This window comes from Peromyscus californicus, unplaced genomic scaffold (genome assembly GCF_007827085.1).
Source record: "Peromyscus californicus insignis strain IS unplaced genomic scaffold, ASM782708v3 Scaffold_12__1_contigs__length_115047231, whole genome shotgun sequence".
Classification (NCBI taxonomy): Eukaryota; Metazoa; Chordata; class Mammalia; order Rodentia; family Cricetidae; genus Peromyscus; species Peromyscus californicus.
The window spans coordinates 46,526,108-46,552,059 of record NW_026294413.1 but is presented as its reverse complement, the minus strand read 5'-3'; the positions used below and the strand labels follow the sequence as shown (position 1 = coordinate 46,552,059).

At 43.5% G+C, this 25,952-nt stretch overlaps 1 protein-coding gene across 6 annotated transcripts in view; it reads left to right on the top strand.

The window, feature by feature from the left end:
- The window catches only part of Enox1 (ecto-NOX disulfide-thiol exchanger 1), a 562,201-nt gene that overhangs the window by 202,907 nt on the left and 333,342 nt on the right, over positions 1-25,952 (top strand). For all 6 annotated transcript variants that reach the window (XM_052732691.1, XM_052732690.1, XM_052732689.1 and 3 more), the window contains one exon: positions 12,008-12,109. The gene's annotated coding sequence lies outside the window, so the exon portion shown is untranslated. The remainder of the gene's footprint in view (positions 1-12,007; positions 12,110-25,952) is intronic.

Here is a 25,952-nt window from a genome sequence, read left to right as displayed (position 1 = left end):
ATTTGCCTGCATGTTTCCCCTCCCTGCCTCCAGGCACTGAGGTGTTAGGAGTCTGCACTTGTACTTTCTCCACTTAGTCTATGGTAAGTTTTAAAATTTCTTGGGAAACCCAGTCGGCAATTGGCATGGAGGCACTTCGTTCAAATTATGAATAAACAAATTAATGTCTTGGATAGAACAACACTTTTGCTTGGCTGTGTCTGCTTCTGGAAGAGGATGTTGGTCTGCTTGTTCTGTATATTTTTATTTTAGATAGTCTGGACAAGGTCACTGGAAATATAATAGGTAGGAGTTTAGCCACAGGAATTCCAAATAACTTAACTCCAAAGATAATAATGACCTGCCCTTTCATTTTACAGGAGTTTATACTTTGCAAATTCTTACAGATAAACATGAACATTTAAACTCATCTCATGTAAACGATAGACATGTTTCAGTAAATTATTGAACTCATTAAAGATCTAGTCTGTGTTAGCATTCCATCCTGATAATGACATTCCTGAGACAAATTAGCTTGAGGGGAAAAAATGCTTCTCTGGGATCACAGTTCTGGAGATGTTAATCCATGCCTTGTTGAACCTATTGTTTGGCACCTATGATGAGACAGAACATCTGGAAGAAGTATAAGGTACCACAGTCTCACATCTGGAGCCAGGGGAACAAACAAACAGAAAATAGAAAGAACATGTCCCCAAGGATCTAACCCTCCCACAGGGCCCCACATCTCCTGGTTCCTGCCAGCGCTCCACCATGCCAGCCTGGGGGCTCCAGTCTTTCTCCATGGGTCTTTGGGAAATATTCAGCATCTGCATTTCAGTGTGTACCTGTCTTCTGAGAGTGGAGACAATAGCTACAACAGCTTCTACGCGTTCTCCTCAGCTGATGGAGTCCAGATAGCTCAGTTCTTAAGTTCTGGCCTTGCGTGTTTTCCTTCAGAAATACTAATTTGTTCCCCAAATATCCCAGTTATCTTTGTATTGCTTCAGCTGCAAGGACTTTTTTTTTTTTCAATTACATCCTAATGGAAGATAGACATGACATTGACATTGAGAATAACAATTTGTATATTCTAAAACCATAAATAATATATGTTTATTTATCCTAGGTATTCATCTTTCTTGAAGATCAAGTAGAATGAAATTCATGTGATTAAGTAGCTACAAAATTCATGTGCCTCTTCACTGGCGGTTTTCTTTTTAAAAATTGCTATATTTGAAATCTTGAAAACACCTAGAATTTGTAAGAAGTAGAATTTTGTTCCTTGTAAGCGTGGACCAATCAACCTTTTTGAGGAAGCATTATGGTGGCTGGAGAGATTGCTCAGTGTTTACAAGCATGTACTGCTCTTGCAGAGGACCCAGGTTCGGTTCCCAGCACCCACACAGGCCAGTTCCTAAATGCCTAGATAACTCCAGTTTCAGGTGTACCAATGCTCTCTTCTGGCTTCTGTGGATGGATGACTGTACTTACATGTGCACACACATAATAAAAATGAAAATAAAATATTTTTAAAAAGAGAAGGCAGCATGACTTCCTAGGTAAGTTGATTTTATTATTTTTAAAAAGTTTTTAAAATCTATTGTCAAATACCAACTGGCATATTAATTCATGGTAATAAATAACAAATGGAAAACACATGTAAATGCTGACATCCCCAGGGCAACTTATTTACATCAGAATTTGTATTAGAAAGCAAAATTTTAACACCAAAATGAACAGTTGAAACTTGGCTCAAGAAAACAGGCAGTTCTTAAATTTCCTAATCACAATGACCACCAGCCATAAGATCCTTGCTTCTGTAATATGCTTGGTCATTACTAACATTTAAAAAGACCAACCAATGAGACAGAAAAAAGAATAATAATCCCTTCAAAGGCGAGAGTCATTTTCTGTCCACCAGTGGTTTTATTTTTGGAGAGATCCCCATGGTCCTTTCCCGAGGTGGTTGTTCACTTATTTAAATGCTGATCTGGGAAGGTAGGTGGTGTTCCAACACCTCCTTGGCTTCCTGTGGTCTTGGTTTGTTGGAACCTTACTCTGTGATTTGCTCTTGTCTCAAGTGATTTCATCCACTATACCAACTTGAAAATTCAAAGAAGATAAAGAAACCAGAGGCAGATGATTTTCCCCCTTAACAATAAAATTCTTTTTGACAAGTGTGGAAATTTCTCAGCCCCAGTTCCCAAAGAGCTATCCTATTGGTGCTAAAGCTAGGAGCCCTAGTGACTGTCTGTGTGGGACCCCTTCCCTTTTCTTTCCAATGAGCACTGGGATCCTAAGGGCCTGTAGGTCCCGAAGAGAGAGTGCCCAGGTCATCGAACCTCTGAAGACCAAGAAGTCTCCCTTAGTTTGTCCAAGTGCAGGGGAGTGGTCCCACCTCTCACGGCACATAGCAAGAAGAAGGGCTCACGACTAAAGCTGGGATGTTTTTAGCCAGGGTTGTGTTTACCTTCTACTCACTCTACTCCAGCCTGGCTGACCCCCTTTGTTCCCTTCTCAGCCTTAGCCCCCTGCTCTTGAGTTCCTCTCTGTTGGGAGGCTTCTCATCTAAGCCATCAGTCCATGTATGACTTCCTCAAAGAAGTCTCCCCACCTGGGACAATGACCACTTCCGTTTTCTTACCAGCACCCAGGGAAGCAATCGTACCCCCCTCTTCAGAGCTCTGTGCCCTGCCCTGTCTATTCCTCTACTGCTCTTGGCCACACTAAAGTGGAAGCTCCTAGAGAGCGGAGACCTTGCTGCTCTTCATTCACCTACTGCTCCCTCGCAGCAGAGCTGGTGGTAGCATTCATCGGATGCAACTGAGAAACTGCATCCGAACAGCATCAGGACCGTCATCCTGGTGTGACAAAGGGCGGCAGTGACCGGTCTGCAGGGTTCTCCAGCCTGTGCAGCAGGGTTTCTGTGGGACAGGCTTTTGAAATATTCTTCTGATTAAACTTCAGGGAACAGCATTCCTTTATAAATTCAGGATTAGCTGTTCTGAATAGCAGCTGATTCCATTTCCTAGTTGAGAGGCAAGAATAAGTAAACATTGTATTATTTAAACCAATAGAACGCTTCCAAGAGGTTAACTTCTTGGCCATCTACACGTCTCAGGAAGGCCCCTTCTGTCCAGAGGCTCTCAGGGAAGCTTAGAGGTCAGGCTGTGTTTCTGTGGAGATTCTTCTGGCTTTAAAGGCATACCACTCTTTGCTTATTTAAAAGCCTCTTAATTCAGGTCCTGTCAACTCCTTCCTGTATTTCTTGACTGCCCCTTGAGGACCCATTTCCATGGCTTGTGGTAGTACATCCATGTCTGTCTTAAAGCCTGTTAGACACCATCTTACTCTAATTCTTGTTGTTTATATTTGTGATTATTATACTTACAGACTGCATTTATTTGAAAACCACGTGTACTTCTCAAGGGCTCCTCTCTACATACCTTCTGTTACCTACAGCAGACCTGCCAGGTTGCTGCTTTCATTTCTCTGTCACCTGAACCTCTCCCCGTCCTGTGGATAATGACTGTGAGGCCACAGAGGGAACACTTACCCAAGTAGAGACTCAGAAGCTGAAGCTTGCAGCCTATCTGTAAGACCTGCTACACTACTCACCTGCTCTCCAGCACAGAGCAGGAGAGTTCCTTGCTGCCTGGGCTGCTTCTTTGGCCTTCTTTGCATGCTAGCCCAGGTGTGATGAGTGTCCTGCACAGAGCACAGCCCAGTAGATGACAGGGCTAACACACTGAACCCTGAGGTAGGAGGCCTGACTGATCACTTGGGAGACACAAAGGTAATCCTAGGCACTTCTAGATCTGCCCTTTGGTTTCATGCTTGGTAGGGAAGCAGGAAAATAAATAAAAGAAGATATGGCTTAGTAACTTTTGAGTGACTTGCAGATAGAAGGAGCAAGGACTTTGCTTCTGGACTCTAACAAGTGATTGCCAGGGAGTGAGGGGACACTATACAAAGGGTGCTGTGATGATATAAAACTTAGGAGAATTTCACTACTAAATTCTGACGACCTTGTTTCAAGAGACAAACATAATACCTGGTCAGAGCATATCATGGTTGGGGTTTATAGTAACTGCTTCTTTGTTTAAAATGCCTCTAAGGTGCTCAAAGAGTAGCTTAGCAGGTGAGAGCACCTGATGTACAAGCATGAGTACCTGGGTTTGCATCCACACAAAAAGCTAGGTGTGGCCACATTACACTTATAACCCCAGCATTGTAGAGGGCAGAGACAGGAGACTCTCTTCAGCTTGCTGGTCAGTACCAGCTTGTTCCAGTTACTGTAAGAAATCCTGTCTCACAGAAATAAGGTGGCCCGTTACAGAGCAGAATATCAGATATTTTCCTTTGGTCTCAGATTGTATACATGGGTATGCACCTGTATGCGTGTGTAGCCACATGCACACATTGAACATGCATGCATTGAACACAAACACACATAACCACAAATAAAATGCCTTCAAGTCTAGAAGATTATCCCCACTCCTAACCAAACTGAAGCTGTAGTCACATGGAAATTAAGAAAAATACTTTGTTGTACCTGCGACAGATGATGGATGGGTTGATTACTTTGAAAGAGGGCTCAAATGCAATAAAATCCATCAGTCCAACAGAAGAAAACAAGAATAGGAATGCACAGTTGAAAGGAAAAGCTAGTATCTGAAAACTGCCTTATTAATGATGGAAACAAAATTGAAATTTAAAAGACAGTATTTTTGATTGTCAACTGACAACAACTTAAACTGCCGGTGAGGGGCTGGAAGACAGCTCAGACCCCTGCTGCTCTTGTGGAGGACCTGGGTTCCTTTCCCAGTGCCCAGATGGCTCACAGCCACCTGTAACTTCCCTTGCAATCAATGTAATGCCCTCTTCTGGCCTTGGCAGGTACTGCACTCATGTGGTGGTTACAGTACACTCGGGCAAAACACTCGCACACATAAAATAAAAATCTATAAATCTGAAACCGTTGATTCCACTTCATAATAATAACCTTCCACACTGTTGGAAGGAGTGCATATTGGGAAAATACTTTTGAAGGCGCTTCATTGTATTTATCCCAACTATATACTTATAACTGCACTATAGCATTTTGCATATTTTTTGTAATAGTCAAGACTTGGAAGAAATCTAAAAGTATACCAGTGGGAATACAGAGGATATAGTATATCTCTTCAGCACGATTGATATCACATTGCATTAGTAAGACTTTCCCTGTAATGACAAATATCTAAGAAACAATTTAAAAGGAAGAATGATTTCTTTTGACTCAAGGTTTTGGAGGTTTCAGTCCATGGTTGCTTGGACCCATCCCTGTGGGCCTGTGGTGAGGCAGATCATCTTGGTGGAGCATGGAGCGTGTGGTAGAGAAGCAGAGATGTTCACCTCATGGCATTTGAGGAGTAGAGGGAAGAGAAGGGTCAGGGGTCAAGATGCAGTTTTGCAGAGTATGCCTCATGGATCTTGTTCCTTCAGCTCTGCCCACTTCTTACTTTATATGCCTCCTGATAATGCCACCATTTTAGTCCATGTAGGGATTAATCCATTGGTCAAATCCCAGCCCTCAGTGTGTAGACACTTGCCCAAAGCCCATCGTCTGCCAATCAAGCCTTCAAGACAAGAGTCTGGGGGAGACCTTTCTTATTTAAAAGCAACAGCCATAAGTAAAACAAAGTGGTCTATGCCAATCATAAGGAGCAATGCTCCAGAAGTACTTTATGTAGTGTAAGCATATGTAAGTGGAATAATAAATGCTTCCAAATAGTTTAAATAGGTACCAGCAGGTAGGCACACTCTTAAGTGTGCATTTATGTATGTTTGTTTGTACAAGGCTGAACATAATGCTGTTTATGTTGATTATTTAGAAAGTGGAACTGGTGGGAATGGAGCTGGCATTTTTGGCTTTTTTTTTAATTAATTGGTTTTTTTGGTTCCGACCTATAATACTTGTAAGAGAAGCCCAAAGGTACGCATGAAGCACTGACAAAGGAGATTTTATGCTAGTATTTCTAAAGAGTTAGTTAACAATAAATCTAATTTTCCATGTGGTCCCTACTCATAGGATGTTTTAATTCCTATTAGAAATCAAAGTTCTTGGTTAAAATTTACATGTAGTCTGTATTTTGCTAGGCTCCTCCACACGGGATTTTCCTTCCGATGTGGATGTGGCTCTTTTTCTATTGTTTTACCCCTGGCAGCTCACCTGGGTGGGGATGGGGGTGCAAACCCACATGTTCTCTGAGATTAGGCTCCCTGCTGCCTTGTTCATGGTCAGTTACCTAGGATTGGGGTAATTCACACAAACAGCAGCAGCAGCATGTTTAAGGAAGTACTCATTTCCTTGGTTGGCCATTCTGCCTGAGAGACAAACTTGTGATCCATCCACTGAGTTTGACTTTCCTGTGAATTGCATATTGTCATCCATCCCCAGTATTAAGGAAAGCTGTGTGTGGAATACTGGATTCCAGTGCTGTTTGTCAGCAGCCAAAGTACAAATTTTCTCCTAGAAGAGACTGAGCACTGAAAAGAAAAGCTCACAAGGGTGTGTGTGTGTGGGGGGGGCATTTAAATAAGAATGCTTGTGTTTGGAGGGGCTGTTTTGTGACCCCTGTCCTTTGCACATTTGAGGGGTCAGCAGGCCAGAGGGCATGTCTCACTGAGTGCTGTTGACTGAGCCCTTGTTCCAGGCCAGCTGCATTCTGCAGGGACTGGCCAGAAGACTAGATGGGAGTGAGTTTGCCAGATGTAGCTGAGAGGATGTGCAGTGAGCTGGGAACATCCCTTGTGTTAGATTTTCACCTTGTGTGTGGCACCTTTTGGTTATAGGCTCAAGTGGTTTCCAGAGAAGAGGAGCAAAAATCAGAAAGAAGTGTTTTCTAGTGTTGTTTGTACTTCACCCTCTAGAAGAGGGAGTTTGGGAGAGAATATAAGTGCTGAAAAAGGGGAAAAAACAAAACAAAACAAAACTCTTTATCACAAAGAAATGTCAATCCCAAAGACTGTGTTGGCTGTGTACCGAGAAGAAGTCTACTAGTTTCAAATCGAAACTAACAGCTTTCTTATAAAAATATACCTCTCTTTAGTCTCTGCACCTTTTGTTGCCTTCCTGTCTAAATTATGCTATAATCGTTCATCGGACTCTCCTGAAATGTGAGTGTGGGGAGAAACACAGTGAATGGTCCCGTTCATGGCAGTTGAAAAGTTAAAGTGCCTCCCTGTCACAGAGGCAACAGTTTGTAGAGGAAAGTCGGCAGGAGCAGCAAAGGCGAGTGAGTGGCTGATTCACTGTGGCCTGGCAGCAAAGCGCTGAGCTGTCCCTGACACCAGCACAAACCCAGATCCATTCCAGAAACACCCTGGCTCCTCCAAGCACAGGGCTGAGTCGCTGGTCCAGCCTTGCTATGCCTCAAGGAAGTGAGCAGCGTGCTAATCGTTTTCCACTTAACTGCTGCTTGAACAAGGACACCCAGAGGAATCGTTGAGACCGGAGACCGCAGAATGCTCCTGGCCTGTCAAACGCTGTCATCAGTGCGTTGGCTGGTGGTCTTTGTGCTGAAAGTCTCACAGTTGTTATGGAGGACAGTGTCAGGGCAAACTGTATACTGAGCTGGTCACCTGACAAAGATTTTAGTGGTCTCTATGAGTGGACTTCTGGGCAGTTTATCTCCAGGCTGGTTTCCCAGCACCCAGACTGGACCACAGACACAACCCTCCAAGCAGCATAGCTCATACACACTTCTCATGTAGGGGTCTTCTCTCACTACCTCCAGCTTATTTTCTTGTGATACACTATGGTGGGGCACCGGGCTGGGCCTCAGTATCTTGAAATTTATCATGTGGGAGATAGTGTGAATATGGATGAGCATCAGTGACAGCTGCTTCTTGGCTGATGTCTTCTCACCTTCTTGGTTTTCTTCTTTAAGCCCAGGCTGCTGAACCTGGTGGGTGTTTGGCTATCAAGTGACTTAGGATGCAGCCTTTGCTGGATGCTGTGCCTAGTACCTAGTGCCCATCCCTTCTTCCTGTTTGTTCTTCCCACGCAAGAGAACTTGTCTTATATTGTCAGTCATACCTGTTCTTGTTAGGGAATGTTTTCCCAAACAACCATCCTCCTGGTATCCCTTCCCTGAAGCTGTGGCTTGCTTCTTGCTCTTCAGAAAGCCATTTTCTATGATAAGCAGACGTTCTGTGAGTCAAAGACTCATTTATGGAAGCACATCCCCCCCCATTTCCCGCATCCCCCGTCATCTCTTGGTCACAAGCTCATTTGACTCTGCTTCGGGTTCCCGGACTTGGAGCTGCAATAAGCATTCATCTGACCTGCCAAATCTCTTCCGTCCTAAGAAAGAGGCTTGAGGCTTGAGACTCAGACAGTCTACCCACTGTCCTTGCTTTTGGGGACCCGCTCCTCATCTGCAGTGTCCATTCTCTCTGACTTGGGCTGTGTGCTTCCACATGGCTTCCATCAAGCTTCCTGTACCGATTGGAGTATGTGTCCCTGTCCTCCCTTATTTCCTCAGGTCACAACCAGCTCATTTCCCACCTCCCAAGAGGCCTTCCCTGGCAGCCTGTAATAAAGATGTCTTTTGTAAATCCACCATATCCCCCTGTTGACACATAAGCGTATATGGCACTTCTGATTGTCACCTTTTTATATCATAAGCCGAATCTTCAGCTAGTTAACTTTTTAATGTGTGTATGTCTTCCTTAAGAGTGTCAACCTTTTTGAGATTAGAAACTTCTGGACTCTTTTAAAACCATATAATTACCATCAAGCCTGTCTAACATTTAAGTGCTTGAAAATATTTGTTCAACGAAAAAAGTCTTAATTAATCACAAATGAACATTGCGAGTTGCTAGGGAGCTTGGCTTTTGTTTGCTGTTGATCTCCCAGCTGTAAGTCTTCTAAACACATCTTAAGACGTAAGGTCTTCTTAGCTTAACGTCCGGAGGTTGGAGAGATCCCCAGTAAACTGAACTCCCAGGAAAAACTATTTTAGTTAAACACCTCAAGTGCAAAGCAGAAGCGAGTCAAAATATCGTCTACCCTCTCCCATGCCATCTCAATAAGTGAGGAACTACAGCACCCCAAGGGAAAGGCTGATTTCCATGGCAACACTCTGCCAAATCCTTCTTTTGGTTTTTGCTACATGTGAGAAAAGACAAATAGTCTTGAGGTTACAAAAGAAAACTGGACCGGCAAGCCTAGCAACTTTCTTCTAGTTGTTTGCCTGTTTTCCTGGGACCATCAAAGACAATGGGCATGATTAAGGGGTTAGAGAAATTTACTGTTGTTCACCTCTCCTGATACAGTGAGAACTCACCTCGGGATGCTGCGTACCATACAATGAGCATCTATTGCTGTCGAAGTGCTTCTCATTTTAGGAAGTGGTACCCAAAGGATGGTGATTTAAGAAGTGTAAGTGGAGGGTGGTAGAAAGATTGGGAACTATTAACTGGGAGAGGAAGCCGGTTGTGACTCCAAACCATCCTCTGCTTTGATTTCTCCACTCCGTGCTCTCTCTAGAAAGCAGTATGTCATCCATAGCTGCAGTGGAGCAGATTCATACATATTTACTAGTTGCAAATTAGAAAGTGCAGCCTGGAGAAGGGCTGTGCTCTTTGTCTTTCTGCTTCTCCTCTCTCACTGATGATTCAGTGCTCTTTATACACCCCGAATCCAGAAACCGCTTCAGGAACTTGTCATAGTCCGTGTATACCAATAAGGTCTTTGTAATTTAAATAGAGTTTTATTTTCTAATTTGGAAGCTTGTAGGGGAGACAGACTGGGGTTTTCTCCATCCTGTGTCAAGGCTTTGATGCAATGATTTATTAAGGTACCAGTCGAGATATTGATCCTGCTAATAGCTTCTGCCTGGCCTCACAATGTTTTACATTTTCCTCCTCTAAAAGACCATATTCCCTTTCTCCTCATCTGATTGACCATAAACGCTTCGGCCTTTCCTCAGTAATTATCTCACTCACTAAAGCAGTGGGTAAAAGTCAAGTATTTATAGACTAATTAGTGAAGTCAACATGTCTAAGTGGAATGTTTTACAGAATATCAAGAAGTACCACATAATGCTGTAAATGAACAAAATTTGGTACACAGAAAGCAAGGGCAAGAAGACAAACGGTCGAGAACATGCACACTCCTGGAGGCAACTGTCTCTCGTGTGACTGTGTGACTGTTAGGGCTCAGCCCAAGCCATGCTCTCCTGATGCACTTTTCCATGAAGCTTCTCACCTTGGGCGGTTTTCCTTTTTATTTTTTGTTGTTGCTCATTTTTTTTCTTGTTTTTCTTTTTAACTTACAAAAGCTTTGGAATATTAGCATGTTCTGAGTCTATTTCATATTTGTTCTTTTTTTTGGATTTTATTGTGTGTGTGTATGTGTGTGTGTATGTGTGCCTGAGTTATATATATATATTTGCTGTTTGCATGAATGCAGGAGCTTCTGGAAGCCAGAAGTAGGTGTCAGATCCCCTAGAACTGGAGTTACAGATAGTTGCAAACTGCCATGTGGTGCTAGGAATTTACCACCACCTGCCTCCCCCCCCCCCTGCAAAAGCATTAAAGTGCTCTTAACCTCTGGCCTATTCGTTCAGCCCCAAGATTTGTTTTTTAGACTTTATTATCTCATGATATGAATGGAATCATCAATAGATCTGATAAAAATGCAAGGAAGAGCCATTTTATTGCACGTAAAGTTCCCTTGCACTTAGCAAATGTCTTGAAAGGTAGTAATTCTTGCCTAAGGTAAAAAGGGCTTGGTTCTGAAAACGGGCAAAGCACCACTGGTGTAACAATACATATATGGGCCGAGGAGTCGGGGACGCCTGGTTCAGGGTGCGGAGGAGACGGCTCAGCAGGTGAAGCGCTGATGGCCTGAGTTCAATCCTTGGGACTCGAGAAAACGTGGCAGGAGAGAATTAACTCCTGAAAATTGTCCTCTGACTTTTACATGAGCCCCACGGCACATGCACACCAGCACTTTGCACACACAATACACATCATATATATGCATGTCACACATACACACAAATAATAAATATATATGCGTATATATATTTACATGTGTATATACGTGGGTGTGTGTGTGTGTGTGTGTGTGTGTGTGTGTGTGTATGTATATATAAATATTAAGGTAAGAAACCTGGTTTTCAGCCTGCATTTGTAACCGAATCCACATGTTCTTGCTGCCATATGTGTCTTGTTGGTGTTGGGGAGGTACCTATTTCTTTGTTTTGAAACTAGAGATACAAAAACCATTATAAAAGTCAAAGACGATAATGTCTGCTAAATTACTTTGTAAATTGTATGGAACTAGAGAGAAGTCATTCTTTTAAAAAGCATTTCCTGGGGCTGGAGAGATGGCTCAGTGGTTAAGAGGACTGGATATCCTTCCAGAGGACCCAGATTCTGTTCCACCCACATGGCAGCTCACAGCTATATGAAACTCCAGTTCCAGGGGATCTGACACCCTCACATAGACATACGGACACACATAGACACCCATGCAGGTAGAACACCAGTGCACATAAGAGAAAAATAAATAAAAATTTACTTCTTTAAAAAGTAAAATTAAAAAAAAAGCATTTCCAATGGTATTAAGGTCACTGAGGATTTCCTTCAAGGTAGGCAGCTTGCAGCCCTGAATACTGTTAAGTGAGTAACAGTGCTCCCTCTTTGTTCCTGTGTTCCTTCTGATGAAGTGGATACCTTTGCATCCTGTGTACATTTTTGGAGAGGTGAAAAATCTTACAGGAGTCACAAATATGCAGGAATGTTTCATTATGTAGGGCCCAAGTACAATGCTTCTGTGTCCCTCCCTACAGGAGACATTTGCGCACTTGGACAGGTACTGTGGACTTTTGTTCAGTGTGCCAGGTCTAGATTGAGAAACAAGAACAGCAAAACCATGTCTGCCTTAAGTGACGATCACCAAATCTTTCTCATGGTTGTGCCTTCTGATTGTTCATTGTCTTTAAATCCTCCTACTTCTCATTATTTGCAGGAACTGACAACTTGCAAAATCAGAAGCCAAAGCAGAATTGAGTCCCAACAGGGGGACCGCAAGCGGGCCCAGCCCCGGAAGTGAGCTGGTTCCCCAGAAGTGGTGAGTATTACAAGCTTGGAGACAAGAGCTTTGCTTCTGACCTCTCTCGGGGAAGCCAAGGGTCCAGCCCAGGCTGCCTGAAGAACTGTGCTTCCTTGCTCCCATCTTTGTGTGTGTGAGTTAAAATAATTGGTGACCCTGCATTCACTAGACCCGTGTTGTTACTGCATAGACGACTCAGTGTCTGTTTCCCAGTTCAGCATGGTTGTCAGAGCAGGAGCATCCAGTCCTAAGTCCAACAGTGCTGCTTACGTTCAGCTGTGTGGCCGTCATTGTGTCTTGCTTATCACCCAATGGGCCTCGCACCCATGTGTAAGAACCAGTGGTGCCATTAGGTTGCCTGTGACTGCCCATATCTCCCCATTCAATGCCCTTTTCTAACCCTTACAGAATATCATAAGCTCCAGAATTAACTTCTCTTTCCAGGCATTTCAAAAATGCCTAGGTTTTGATGATATTGATGGTGGTGGTGGTGATGGTGAATGATTAAGTCAGGACAAAATCACATCCCTAAACTAATTTATAATAAAGTTTCTCCTCCCCTTACTAAGGGTGTGTTTCTACTTTAAAGCTGAAAGTCTTCAAAGTTTGCTATTTATTTGGCTGAAGTATGGTTTGTTTATTCGTTATCTTAGCAGAGCACTGAAACCCTAGTCTTATGATGTGTGTGAGATCAGGTAGGTCTTATGCTTGCGTTGGTCCTTCCACACTTAACTGGAAGGTTACAACCAGTCGTGACCTTGACCTAGGCAGAAAGTATTATATCACCCTTATCATGTTTATACTATTTATTCCCTCTCATCAAATACAGTCCCAGTGGCCATGATCTTAGTTGGGCCGATCCTGTAGGCAGTAACAATTTTAGTAAATGGGAGGGGGAGGGGAGTTGAAGAGATGAACGGAGACAGGAGGGCAAAGGGCAGCCAGAGCTTAACCTTAGCCCCCAAAGTCTCTTCTGGCCCTGGGAGTTTGTGTAAATGAGAAAGAGAAGGGGCAGGAATAAGGGCAAAAGGAAAAGAGAGAAGGCTCTTTGAATACAGTAAAAGGCTCCAGGCTAATAAATATGTTATGATGTGTTGTTTATCTCCTAGACTAGAGGTGAGCCCTTTCCTGTGGCTGCTACGAATTTCAGAAATGAATCAGCTTGTAGCTTCCCTTGTGTGCCCCCTTCAGGACATCAGAGAAGTCTCCCTCAGCGAGGTTGAGGCTGTCAATGAATACTTCAGCATTTTCTTTTTAAGCATTTACCTCCCTCAGTCAGAACCCTCAAAGAGGGTTGGTGAGAGATCAGAAATCTGTCAGAGTGACAATGCTTGGGGCCTTGGCCCGTCCTACAGAGGATGGAGACGGAGATTTGGGCAGCAGGGCATTGGGCGGAGGGGAGTCAAAGACTAGGATAGAATACCTAGACAGGCCAGCAAGATGCTGAAATACAAGGAGGCTCAGAGTAAAATTTAGTTTCTAAAACTCAGCTTGTGTGTGTGTGTGTGTGTGTGTGTGTGTGTGTGTGTGTGTGTGTGTGTGTGTGTGTATGAAGAATTGAAATGCCCCTGGCTTACTGAGTGTCCCTTAACTGGAAATGGCTTCACTCTGTAGCTCAGGGGCATCTGTGCTGGTCATGCTCCCTCCCCTGCTCTGCCTGAGACAGCCATGGAAGAGGCAGCTTAGGGAACCCCCAGGAGGCTAGAGCAGCAACTATACCATCGGACAGTGGGTACAATTGAAACTGCCGTAAAGGTGCTGAGGGCTCTTCTGCGCTGTGGCCCTCCTCTCATCAAGTACAGTCGTCAGGGATTGCAGCTTCTTAAACCTGTGACTAGCAAATCTGACTGCATCGCAGTGTAACTTTTTAGATAAAAGTGCAAATCTGACTGCATCGCAGTGTAACTTTTTAGATAAAAGTGCTTTGGCATATCAAAATGCTCCAGAGCATTTGATATACGGATCATTATGAAATAAATATGCCACCACATAATTGTTAGAAGACAAATAAGCCCCCAAACCTAGTTTAATAGTTCCTTCCTGAAGTCTTCTCACTGGCCACTGGCAGCTCTGTTCTGGTAGGAGTGAGTCCTTCGAGCAGGGTTTGAGAAACCATTTCTTGAAGAGATAAGATCTCCAACTTTACCTATATTGAAACCTTGAAAGTAAAGTCTCTGAGATGGCTCAGTAGGTAAAGGTACTTGGCACTTAGCTTGACAACCTGGGTTTGATTCCTGGTGCCCACATGGTAGAAAGAACCAGTTCTTGGCTGTTTCACCTCCATGTGTTCACCTTGGCACACCTACCCAAAACATCATACATGTACACACATACTAATAATAAGTGAAACAATTAAATGAACATTCTCTTGCGGTGATTTGAAAGAAAATGGCCCCCGAAGGGAGTGGCACTATTAGGAGATGTGGCCTTGTTGAAGGAAGTGTCACGGTGGAGGCGGGCTTTGAGGTCCATACATGCTCAAGCCATGCCCAGTAAGACTATTTCCTTTTGCCTGCCTATCAAGATGTAGAATTCTCCAGCACCATATCTACCTGCACACTGTCATGTCCCACCATGAAGATTATGGACTGAACCACTGAACTTAAGAAGTCACACTGATTAAATGTTTTCCTTGTGAGAGTTGTTATGTTCATAGTGTCTCTTCACAGCAGTAGAAGCCCTACCTAAGACAGAAGTTGGTACTGGAAGTGGGACATTGCTGTGATAGTCCTGACATATATATATATTAATAATACAGACTTTGGGAATTTGAGTTAGGAAATCAGTGGAATGCTTTAAGCACTGCTTAATGGGCCATACGAGTAGGGGCATGGAAGACAGTGGTGCTGAGTGTGATTTGATGAACCGTGAGGCCTTGTTCAAGAGGTTACAGAGGAGAAGAATATTAATATGTGGCCTAGAGATTTTTCTTATGATATTTTGGTGAAGAATGTGGCTGCCTTTTGCCCTTGTCCAAAGAGTCTGCCTGAGACTAAAGTGGATAGTTTTGGGTTAGTTCCCTTGGCAGAGGAAATCTCAAAACAGCCTGGTATAGACTCTGTTCTATGGTGGTTAGTGTTAACTCTGATGAAGATTTATAATGAAAAGAAGCAAGCTGAGCAAGGAAAAATACAAAGTATACAGATTGAGAAAAGGGACACAGGAAGCAGAATAGAATTAAATCCTGTGTTTAAGGAGATAAACAGTTTAAGAAATGGAATAAGGGGAGTGGTGACCTCAGGGCAAGACCCCACCCAGCTAAATTTCCAATTTAGGAAAAGGAATTAAAGAAAAGCTTAGAGCTGGGTGTGGTGGTACACACCTTTAATCCCAGCAAGGGATGGCAGAGGCTGAGTTTGAGGTCAGCCTGGTCTACAGAGCAAGTTTCTGGACAGCCAGGCTTATGCAGTGAAGGACAAAAAGCTGGTGAAAATATATTTGAACGAGGGGCCCATGTTCCAGCCCCAGCAAGCAGCAGAACTTGGCAGAATCAGCCATGTGGTTCTGGAGTTAAGGATAGAAGGAAGGGGCTGTGGAATTTGCCTCCATGTCTAAGGAAAGTCACTGAAGCCAGGCATATATCAAGGGTGTCCCTGAATGGAGACCTAGAGAGGCCATTGCATGAAGCTGGAAGTTTGAAGCCTGGATTGTTTTAGAGTTCTCAAGATGTTGGAGATGCCAGAGCTATGAGATACTTTCCAAGGAAAGCTGCTAACAGGGACTGGAACCAGTCCAAGAGAAAGAAGTGTGTTGCAGTCAACAAAGCTGAATGGAGTTGGAGATCTGAATAGAGTTTTGACATCAGACATGGAGATGGAGAGTTTGGAGTTTGCCCACCTGGTTTTAGGTCTTGCTTTGGCCCAGTATTTTCTCACTGGGCTCCCTTCCCTTCGTTTTGGAATGGTAATGTATATCCGGTGCCATTGTTTGTTGGAAGTATGTTATCTGCTTTTTGATTTTGATTTTATAGATTACAGTTAGAGATAGCATGAATCTCAGAAGAGACTTTGAATTTCAGACTTTTACTTAAGTTTGAGACTGTTATAGACTATGGGGACTTTTGCAGTTGGATTGAATGCATTTTTGCATTATGATGTGGCTTTAAGCCTTTGGGGACCCAGGGAGTGGAATGTGGTGGTTTGAAAGAAAATGACCTCCAAAGGGAGTGGCACTCTTTGGAGATGTAACCTTGTTGGAGTAGGTGTGGCCTTATTGAAGGAAAAGCATCACTGTGGAGGTGGGCTTTGAGGTCTCATATATGTTTAAGCCATGCTCGGTGAGACAGACTATTTCCTATTGCCTGCCTATCAAAATGTAGAATTCTCCAGCACCATGTCTGCCTGCACACTGCCGTACTCCCAGCCACCAGGCTCCCCACCATGATACTGGACTAAACCTCTGAAACTGTAAGCTGCCACCACAGTGAAACATTTGCCTTTGTAAGAGTTGTCGTGGTCATGGTGTCTCTTCACAGCAATAGAAACACTAGCTAAGACACTTGTCTATGGTGATTCAGGGATTCCAGAACTGTCACTGAGATACAGCAGAATTACAGTGGGAGGCTATTCTCTAACCATTATGGATTACTTATGATCTAACTCACAAAAATCAGGAGCTATATTTTGTGATATGAAAGCCTTGCTTGGATAGTACAAACTGATGGTTTAAATTACTGTTGTGATATCTCAAATGGTTTATTGAACCCAGATAGTTAATTCTCATAAGGCAACACAAAGCACAAATTCTCTGCCTTATACAAGTATCCTGGAAAGAGCTGTTAGAAGGTTTTAAGGAAAAAAACGTTATGGCAGTGTTCATTCAGTGTGGGCTGGTGAGAAAGTCACATGACACCCTGGGAGTTCTGTCTTCTCAGGTACTGTGGTGGCTAATTCCTGCGCCAGGCTACCTTGAGATGCATGTAGAGCTTCATCCAATCTCGGGAATTGGGTGTACTTTGTCTACACCTGGGTAGAGGTGAGAAACCTGTGTTAGCAGAACTCTTGAGATGCCCCATGAAGAATGGCACACTTGGGTCTCTGACTGGAGTCCCTGCATCGTCCACGTCCCCCCAGAGCTGGAGTCGGGTGCTTAGTGGCATTTGAGTGACTCTTATTTGAGCATCACTTTCAACACTGTGGCTTACAACCTGACCCTCGTGCCTCAGTGTTAGTCTCTCCTGAAACAGGAAGACATGACTGTGGACTTCAGGGCGGCCTAAATGGTTACTGGAGTTCAAGCTTCCATGATGGTCCTGCAGCCTGCAGTTCTGGAGCTGGATTGTTATGGCAAGATACCATTTGTACTGGATACCTGAGAGGCTCAGAACACACAGACACATGCAAGAGCCTTCTAGATCGACTTACACAGTCAGTGTATTTAAAGTAATTATAAATTTCAGTTAAGCTAAAAAATAAAACACCATCCAGAAAGTCATCATCACTGACCCCAGGCTGTTTTTGCATGAGGTGTCTTTGATCAGAGTGGAGGCAAAACTCCTGCTTTGGTGAAGTGGGGAGATGGACTGGAGATCCCAATGGAGCTGGTAATAATAGTCATAGTTATTTCGCTAGCTTTGGGGTTAAACACAAGGACCACACATTAGCACTCAGTATACTGCTATTCTTGTCTCTGTTCAGGGCTTAATGGCTAGCTAAAAATACATTTGTCAGTTGGTGAATTTTCAAATTGCCACCAATCCACCATTCACAGGGCTGCTCTCTCGCCCTGCAGATCCCTGGGAAACCCTGGAAACTTCAGGGCTAAGGACAACTTTGTTGAATTATCAGAAGTCTGCTTATTTTTTTTTTATAATTCAAATCTGATATTTCGATGGGATATGATAAATGTAAATTCTATAGTCATTCTGTTTTCAGTTAACTTGATTATAAATGAAGCATCTGGCTGGGTGTGGTGGTTCAAGCTTGAATCCTAGCACTTGAGAGACAGATGCAGGATGACCAGGTGTTCAAGAACCATCTTTGACTACATAAAGAGATCAAGGCCAACCTGGGCCACGAGAGATCCTGTCTCAAAATAAAAACGAACAAATAAAACTACTGCAGAGCATAGCAGAATAAAGATATCCCGGAAAGGTTCTCATCATGTAAGCACCTCGGTCCACCCATGCCCTAACCCATTAGGCTTGGATTTTTTCAGTTAAATCTGCCCATGAGTTCTCCCTGGTCCTTCTGTCACTTAGAATTAGGATTCTGTAACTTGAAACTGGAATGATTCTAATGATGGCTTGGGCAGGGATAAATGGAGGGGCTGGGGATTGTTTTACTTGTAAGGAAGTTTGTTCAATTTTTATTTAAAAAGAAATGATGTTACTTTCCTCATAGTTTGCTTCCTCTGAAAGAGACACTTCTTCTCTTTAATGTGTTCAAATGATGAGAAATTTGAGTCAGTTCCAAAGAAGTTGTCTTATTTCTGAGCATAGTTTGTATCTGTTACACTCAAAAGATTAAAAAAAAAAAATCTGCTGGGTGGTGGTGTTTACACGCCTTTTATCCCCACACTTAGAGGCAGAGGCAGGCAGATCTCTGAGTTTGAGGCCACCTGGTTTATAGATCGAGTTCCAGGATAGCTAGGGCTACACAGAGAAACCCTTTCTTGGAAGAAAAAACAAAAACAAACAAACAAACAAAAAAGATAAGCACACACACACACACACACACACACACACACACACACACACACACACACAAAATAATAAAAACCTTTAACCATGTTTAGAAAACTGGCCTTTCTGTAATAGTTTTAATGGTTTTTGTGATCCTCTGGCCAGTCTCTTGCAGAAAAGAGAGCCCCATGCATGCGGAGTTGGGAACAATGATGTGTAAGAAACAATTTAAGGTGTCCACCTGCCTTGAGCAACAGCACTGAGGGTTGGGGATGACTGTTTTCCGGGGTTCACAGCCATATCTTGTTATTAGCAGAGCCCCCCACTTTCTGTCTAGATGTTAGCTATTGTTTGGTCCTAATGTGGGTTGTATGAGCCTCTCAAGCTCCAGGATGTGGTGCATCAGCCATGGTTTGTAGTATCTGATGACAGCCATTAACTCCGGTTTCCAGACAGAAGTGTTCCCTTTGGGCCTGTGTGAATGAAATGCCCTGCAATTGCACCTGCATTTATCTCATTGGTGATTATTTAGGAAATTCACTTTCAGATCTTTCTCTTTGATGTCTTTATCAGTTCCCTTTTTCAATCAGAGATAACTTTTATCTTCACATCATTAATGAATGTATTTAAAGTTTGTTCTTCTTACATAGGTTTCTTGTCACTTCCTGGCAGCATGTAGTAAGTTACTATGTTCTTCCACAGGGCTCTGTGGGTTTTGTGAAATCATGTCATTTCCATGCTTTGGTTTGTCTTCTATTAGGAAAACCAAAGAAGATACAGATTTACGACAATGAACTTGACAAAACTAACACGAAAAACAGGTGGTGTTGCTAAAATCTTTTCTCCTAGAAGTAAAATTCAGACTCCGTTACAGGCTCTTCTTGCCCAGTTGGTGGATGGGCTCGTTCTGGCATTCTCAGAGACATCAGCTGTCCTCAGTTCCGAGGCAAGAAGATGCGCCAGGCTGATTCTTCTACGATTTTATGGTTGGCTGAGCCAGCTTAACCAACAATGCTGCAGGCATTGTGGGAACAATAAGCCTCAACAGACCCAAGGGGAGATGTTGACAGCTCAGATGGGAAGTGGGTAGTGGAGTCCTGCCCGTGGCTGCCCTTTTCAGAAGGCATGCACTTCCAGGGAATCCCCTGCAAACCAGGCCTGGGGATGCAGGAGCGGGGGTGGGGGTGGGGGTGTTTATGGTGTGCAGTCACTGTTTTCTGGGTTTGGTTCTTTCTGTTCAGGTCATTGATACAATAAGGGATGAGCATACTAGTAAGTGGGAGATCTTTTATTTTTTACAGTTGGTTTATTTAGAACAAATTGTCTATTTTTCTCCACTGAACTACAAATAACGAGAAAGCAGAAATTGAGGAGATGGGAAACATCTGAAATGCAGTCAAAATTTGGCGAGGGTGGTGGTCTTGAGAAGGTGGCTGAGCTGAAGACATCCAGAGAGGTAGCAAAGGACTTCAGGTCCCTTCTGAACACCTCCCTCGCTGTGAGAGTGACATAAGATTCCCTTCCGTACCCATAAGCCCTTGGGGGATGTGGCCCCTGCTGCTCACCAGTGACCTGGTACCTAAAACATGTAGGTAGAGCTCAGCCTCCATTTGCTGCCTGGGCTGCTCTCGACCAGAACCAGAGCTTGGCAGGCCCTTCTGACTCTTCCTTTCCAACCTGAGTGGTACTGTTCTGAAGACTGCCTCGAACTCTGCCCAAGATGGCTGGCACCCCATATCCCTTTACTCTCCATTGGCCACATGCTACCATCTGTGTGTGTGTGTGTGTGTGTGTGTGTGTGTGTGTGTGTGTGTGTATGTGTGTGTCTCTGTGTGTGTCTGTGTGTATATGTGTGTGTATTTGTCTGTGTGTGTGTCTGTCTGTGTGTGTAGGTGTGTGTATTTGTCTCTGTGTCTGTCTGTCTGTCTGTGTGGGTGGGTGTGGGTGTGGGTGTGTGTATGTATGTGTGTGTTGTTTGCTTGTGTGTTTCATCTTTCCAACCAGAAAGCCTGTTCTATGAGGGCAAGGAACTTACTCATCACTGGATTTCCGGGAGCTCATTTTCACTTATGTACTTACTATAGGGTCTCTGTTAATATTGGAACTTTCTAGATCTGTTTTAAGTGAGGATCCAGCATCTTATGTTTCCCATAAGCAAAAGTTTTTTCTTGTTTTCTGTCATTTAAGGGAAAATTTCAGCCTGCTAAGATAGCTGGGCATGCAGGCAGGATCTGCTTAGTCCCCTGGGAATGGGGGCAGAGAGGGAGTGGAGGCCACAGCAGGTCCTGCTACAGAGCTGGGGATGAGAGTGGGGGGTTGGATTTGGAGGAGAGGAGGGGGAGTGAAGATCTGAAGCTTGCCTACCTGCTTCCCTGGCTGGCATGGCTGGCAGGTTCCCAGGGAATGCCTTCAGGAGTTGGAGGTGGAGACCAAGGGGTGAGGTGGTGAGGAAGTTATAGGAGAAGATCTGGAGGTGGGGCAGAGAGGAACGGGAGGCCACAGCAGATAGTTTGCTATGGAGCTGGGGATGGGATTGGGGATTGGATGTGGTTACTCTCCCCCTCCCAGTACCTCTCAGGGTCCCTGGAGCTCAGCCAAGGTTGCTGCCTTTATTAAGTAAGGTGGAGGGAAGAGTATGCACAACTGGACATCTGTCACCTGTGGAGAGGAGATAGGAATAGCATCCTCTTCTGTCCCCAGGGAGCTTGTGCCCAGCCACACAGCATAGACATTGAAAACCTCAACAGGATCTCCAGAGTTTCCTGTCTTTCTCTATTTGTGCCTTCAACTTTATTTTATGAACATTTATTCCTGACACTTGCAGAAAGTAGGAGGAGAAGCTGGCTTATAGGCTCTGACCATCAGGTGACCTCTCACAGGACCTGGGGCCTCAGATCCCAGAGGCTGTTTAGGATCCTACTCCTCCTCTACTCCTGCTCATCTGGGACCTCATATTTCTATCCTGAGAAAGGAGATAGAAGCTTGACAAAGACATTACTTTTGTGTGATCATTTAATTGCAGGATAGTCAGCAAATGGCCACCCTAGGTCCACTGCAAAAGGTACTTGCAGACAAATTACATTTTCGTTTTTAACCTTAAAGACTGTGTGAAGGGGAAGCCCAGTGGCTTCATATACTTTGGGATTCTTCAGAAATGTGCCGGGCGTTTACCCACCAACCTCACACCTTCCCAGAGTTTTCTTGAGTGCGAGCAGCAGGAAATATTAGATAGAAGGATTTAGAATGTGGAGATGAACAGATAGAAAATAAAGGATAGCATCGAGAGGGCCTGGAACCTATTCCAATGAGCCCTCTCTGTGTCTGCCCCAGGGTATTTATAGAAACGACAAGGGGGTAGAGCAAAAAACCTCCTGCCCCACACAGCCCAGCCAAGTGCAGGCCATCTCAGACACCTGCACTCAGGCCCATGATCCAATCATCCTCTCTATGCGGTCCTGTTGGGTAAAGCCACGAGGAACCTGAAAATGGGCTCCCACAAAAATGGCTCTTATCTTATTCGAGTACGTATAGCCTGTTTTGCCTGAGATTTCACTTTATTTTAATACTATCTGGAATTCCTTTGAGATGGCATCGATATGTTCAGAGGATGAGTCTCACCTCCCCTGGACTCAGTGGTACTGCTGATGAATGTGGGGTCATTGGAGAGGTGACTTTGGAGGTCACAAAAGGGAGCTGGCTAATGATTTAGTGGACAGAATAATGGGAGATGGTTCGGGGGTTTGGGGTGCTGGAGCAGAAGAAATGTTTTAAAAAGAGAACAGATTACTGGCTCTGATTAAGATGGCTCTCCATAAGCTTGTTTTGGACCCAGACAATGGTTCTTTCTTATCATTAGTTCTTTCCTTTGAAGAGAAGAAAGCACAGCTGTCCCTCCCTAGATTCCACTTGACCAGCAGGCACTTTCAATTACTGGCTTCTTCCCAGAGCCAAGTAACACACATTACAGTCCTGCCTGGTAAGGTGACACTTACTTGATGAAGCTTGACTTTTGTCCCAGTGGTAGCTGGATCACGTGGAAGTCACATGGTTCCTATTGTGCTTGGTTTTCTACTCCCCAAACTTAGCAAGCTCTAGAGCCTAATGATTAGGCTTACAGTTATTTTGGCAATATGTCCATTGTGTTTTCAAGAAAATACAACAGCACCCGTCCCTCATTGACTTCTGTCAGCTTTTATCAGGCAAAATCTGAACATGCATGGGCCCCAAAGGGAAGAAAAGAGATGAACTCTGATCTTCAGGTCAGTGGAAAGCAAGATGCTTGGTTGGGTGTCAAGAAGCCAAAAAACAGTGGCATGCCTTCTCTCTTATTTTATTCGGATTTTAAAGATTAAATGCCTAACTTTTGCCAACATTTTGGTATAGATCATCTCCTTGTAACACATGCAGCCAAGGAGACAATATTAGCATTAATTTCCAGCCAAGGAAACCGAGGCACAGAGCAGGCTCAAAGCAGGTCTGCAGAGCTGGGAGTTAGTCTCATTCGCTAGGCTCTTGTTTTTCAGATGAGCAGTGATTTAGATGGGAATGTGTTTCCAAGTAGAGCCACCTGGGACACTAATTGGTAAGGTCATCCATGGAAGAGATAAAGGAGAGAGATGACCTTGAGAGTCCTTAAAGGTGTGCCTGTGGCTGAGGGATGTGAAACCTGTTCAACAGAGTCAGTGTGAGATTTTGAGAGATAATTGAGTATTTCTGGACAGTCAGAATCAATGTTTTCTTCTCTGCTCCATTTTTGGTAACAGGAATGAAAAGAAAACTTGGTGCTTTGTTCTGAAGATAAAAATATAAGTAAAAAGATGACCAAAAGGTCTTTAGTGTATTACAGTTGGAAGGAGGGGGCAGGGAGACTAGATGCTATACTTTGGTGATTCTGGACCATAAACCATGATGTATAAAGCATTTTATAGGAGAACTCGATGCCCGCTCCTATACAGTATTCCTATACAATATGCTAACATGTATATGAAACAATGTCCCAGGTAACTTCTCCTTCCTGTTCATGCCCAGGAGAACCATCCAGAGAGCAGACAGCAGACACTATAACCCTCCCTGCCTCTCTCACATTTCCATGTCCAACATATGTCATCTTCTCTCTGCTGAACACTGAATCTGTCTCCTCAAATTCATATGCTGACATCTTGTCCAGCAAGGCGATGGTACCCAGAGGTGGGGCTCTGAGGTGTGATTTGGTCCTGAGGCAAGAGCCCTCGCAAAGGGGAGCGAGTCCCAAGAGCGCTCTCTGTGCACTCTGCTAGGAGAGTACACAGCCAGAAGTCAGCTGACTGTGAAGCAGGAAGTGACCCCTCATCAGGCACCGAATTCGCCAGCACCGTGTTCTCGGTCTTCACAGCCTGTTGTTCATGAGTCCACGGCATTGGGCTACAGCAGCTAGGGTGCACTGAGACCCTGGGCCTTAAATTCCAAAGACCTTTGGCATCCCCACCGCTTCATTCTGGAGCTGAGGGCTGTGTGTCATAGGTTGTTGGTGCTGTGCAGTTTATGGCTGCTGAGGGAGTTTCCGCAGCCAAAGGAACTCCCCTTTGGGGAGATGATTTTTGACATAATTTTATCACTGGAAAGAGAGAAAACTTTGATGGTGATGCAGCAGCCTTCTAATCCTATTAGAAAGTTTTCCTGTATATTTTAGAGCTTGAAATTTGAAAACCCAGGTGCAGTCTAGGCCCTGTGAGTGCTTTGTGGGTTATCATTTTCAATTGTAAATTTGATTTTTATAACAGGAATGCCTCTTTTGAAAGTAGTGGTGCTGGAATGTTCTATTGAAAAGAAACACAAAAATTATCTTTCTCCAGGATTATCTCTTTCGATTTTCTTTTTGTGTATGTGCAAGCTGCAATATAACAAAACTGTTGTGCTTTAATTTCTGTGGAGGCATTGTCAACCTGGCCTGAGTTCTGAAGGTTCTGACTGAATTGTGTCATTTTTTTACTTTCTGAGAAGAATAGTCTGTGCTACACTGTTTAGTTTTATTTGAAATCATTTTCATTAAAATTATAGAGAAAAATATTAAGGAAGGATTGAAGAGGTTGAAACTGAGAGATTTTCAAAATCTTGCAGTTTTTCAAGTGTATTAAATGATGAGAATAAGACAAAATAATAAACAATAAATTTGATGTGTTCTAGAAGTGCTAGGTTTTACTGCAGATATAAATTTACCACAGATACTTCCATTTAGGCTCTTGATTGATAAAAAGCCACAGCTGTCTTCTGGATGCCATCTTTTCCTGTTACACCCCCCGCCCCACGCCTCCAGGGAAGCATTTCTGGGGATGCTCCATCAGAGCAAGCCTTTTCCACCTTCTTCTCAAAGGTATGACTTATCTGGAGAAACAGGAGTTACCTGAAGACTAAAACATGTTCTTATTATCCACTCCACTCCAGCCTCGCTTTTGCTAATCAGTTCTCAGTATAGTGATTTCACTCAGTGAAAGGATTTCACTAGTGGTGTAGGTTATGGTCGAACACAAAACGTGGGTTTCATCCCCAGCCCTGAAAGTTAAAGCTGAATGGAAAGAGTAGAGCCCTAGGCGGTGGGAGGTGTATTTCTAACCAAGTCACAATTCCCGAAAGCACCACAGGATCCAGCTTACAGCAGATTTCTGTTTGCCTCTTGGTCTCTTTTCCATTCCTTTAATTATCTTGAGATCTTTCCTCCATAAGGACTCCTATATATACCTCTTTGAGGCAAAATTACAAGCTTTGTTTCTTCAAAGGACTCCACTTGGGAGATTGAATGTATTATTTATTTTAGATAGAACCCCAAATGCTTTTCTGACACAGCACGTAAGTGTTTTATATCACGGAATTTGGGGACGATCTTCAGTGGAAGGATGTTTAGTAACATGTTTTACTAAAACCAATGTTGACTGCGAACATTATAGTTTCCAAAGCACTTATACAAATCTCATTTAAATTTGGTTTAATCCTCCTTTGGAGATGGGAAGATGATAGACTTAAAGCCAAATATGGTAGCAATCATATAAATTGTAAATAGACATAATACTCCAGTTTAGAGTCATTATCAGACTACATATTCAATTTAATCCTGCTTTCAAGAGTTATATCTAGAATTAAGTAAACTTCAAGAGTTATATCTAGAACTAAGTAAACAATAGAAAAAATGCAAGGACTGAGTTCTCACATATAAAAGGCAGTCCCAGTGACGATATTAGTTAACACCAATAAGACTTAAAAAAATTA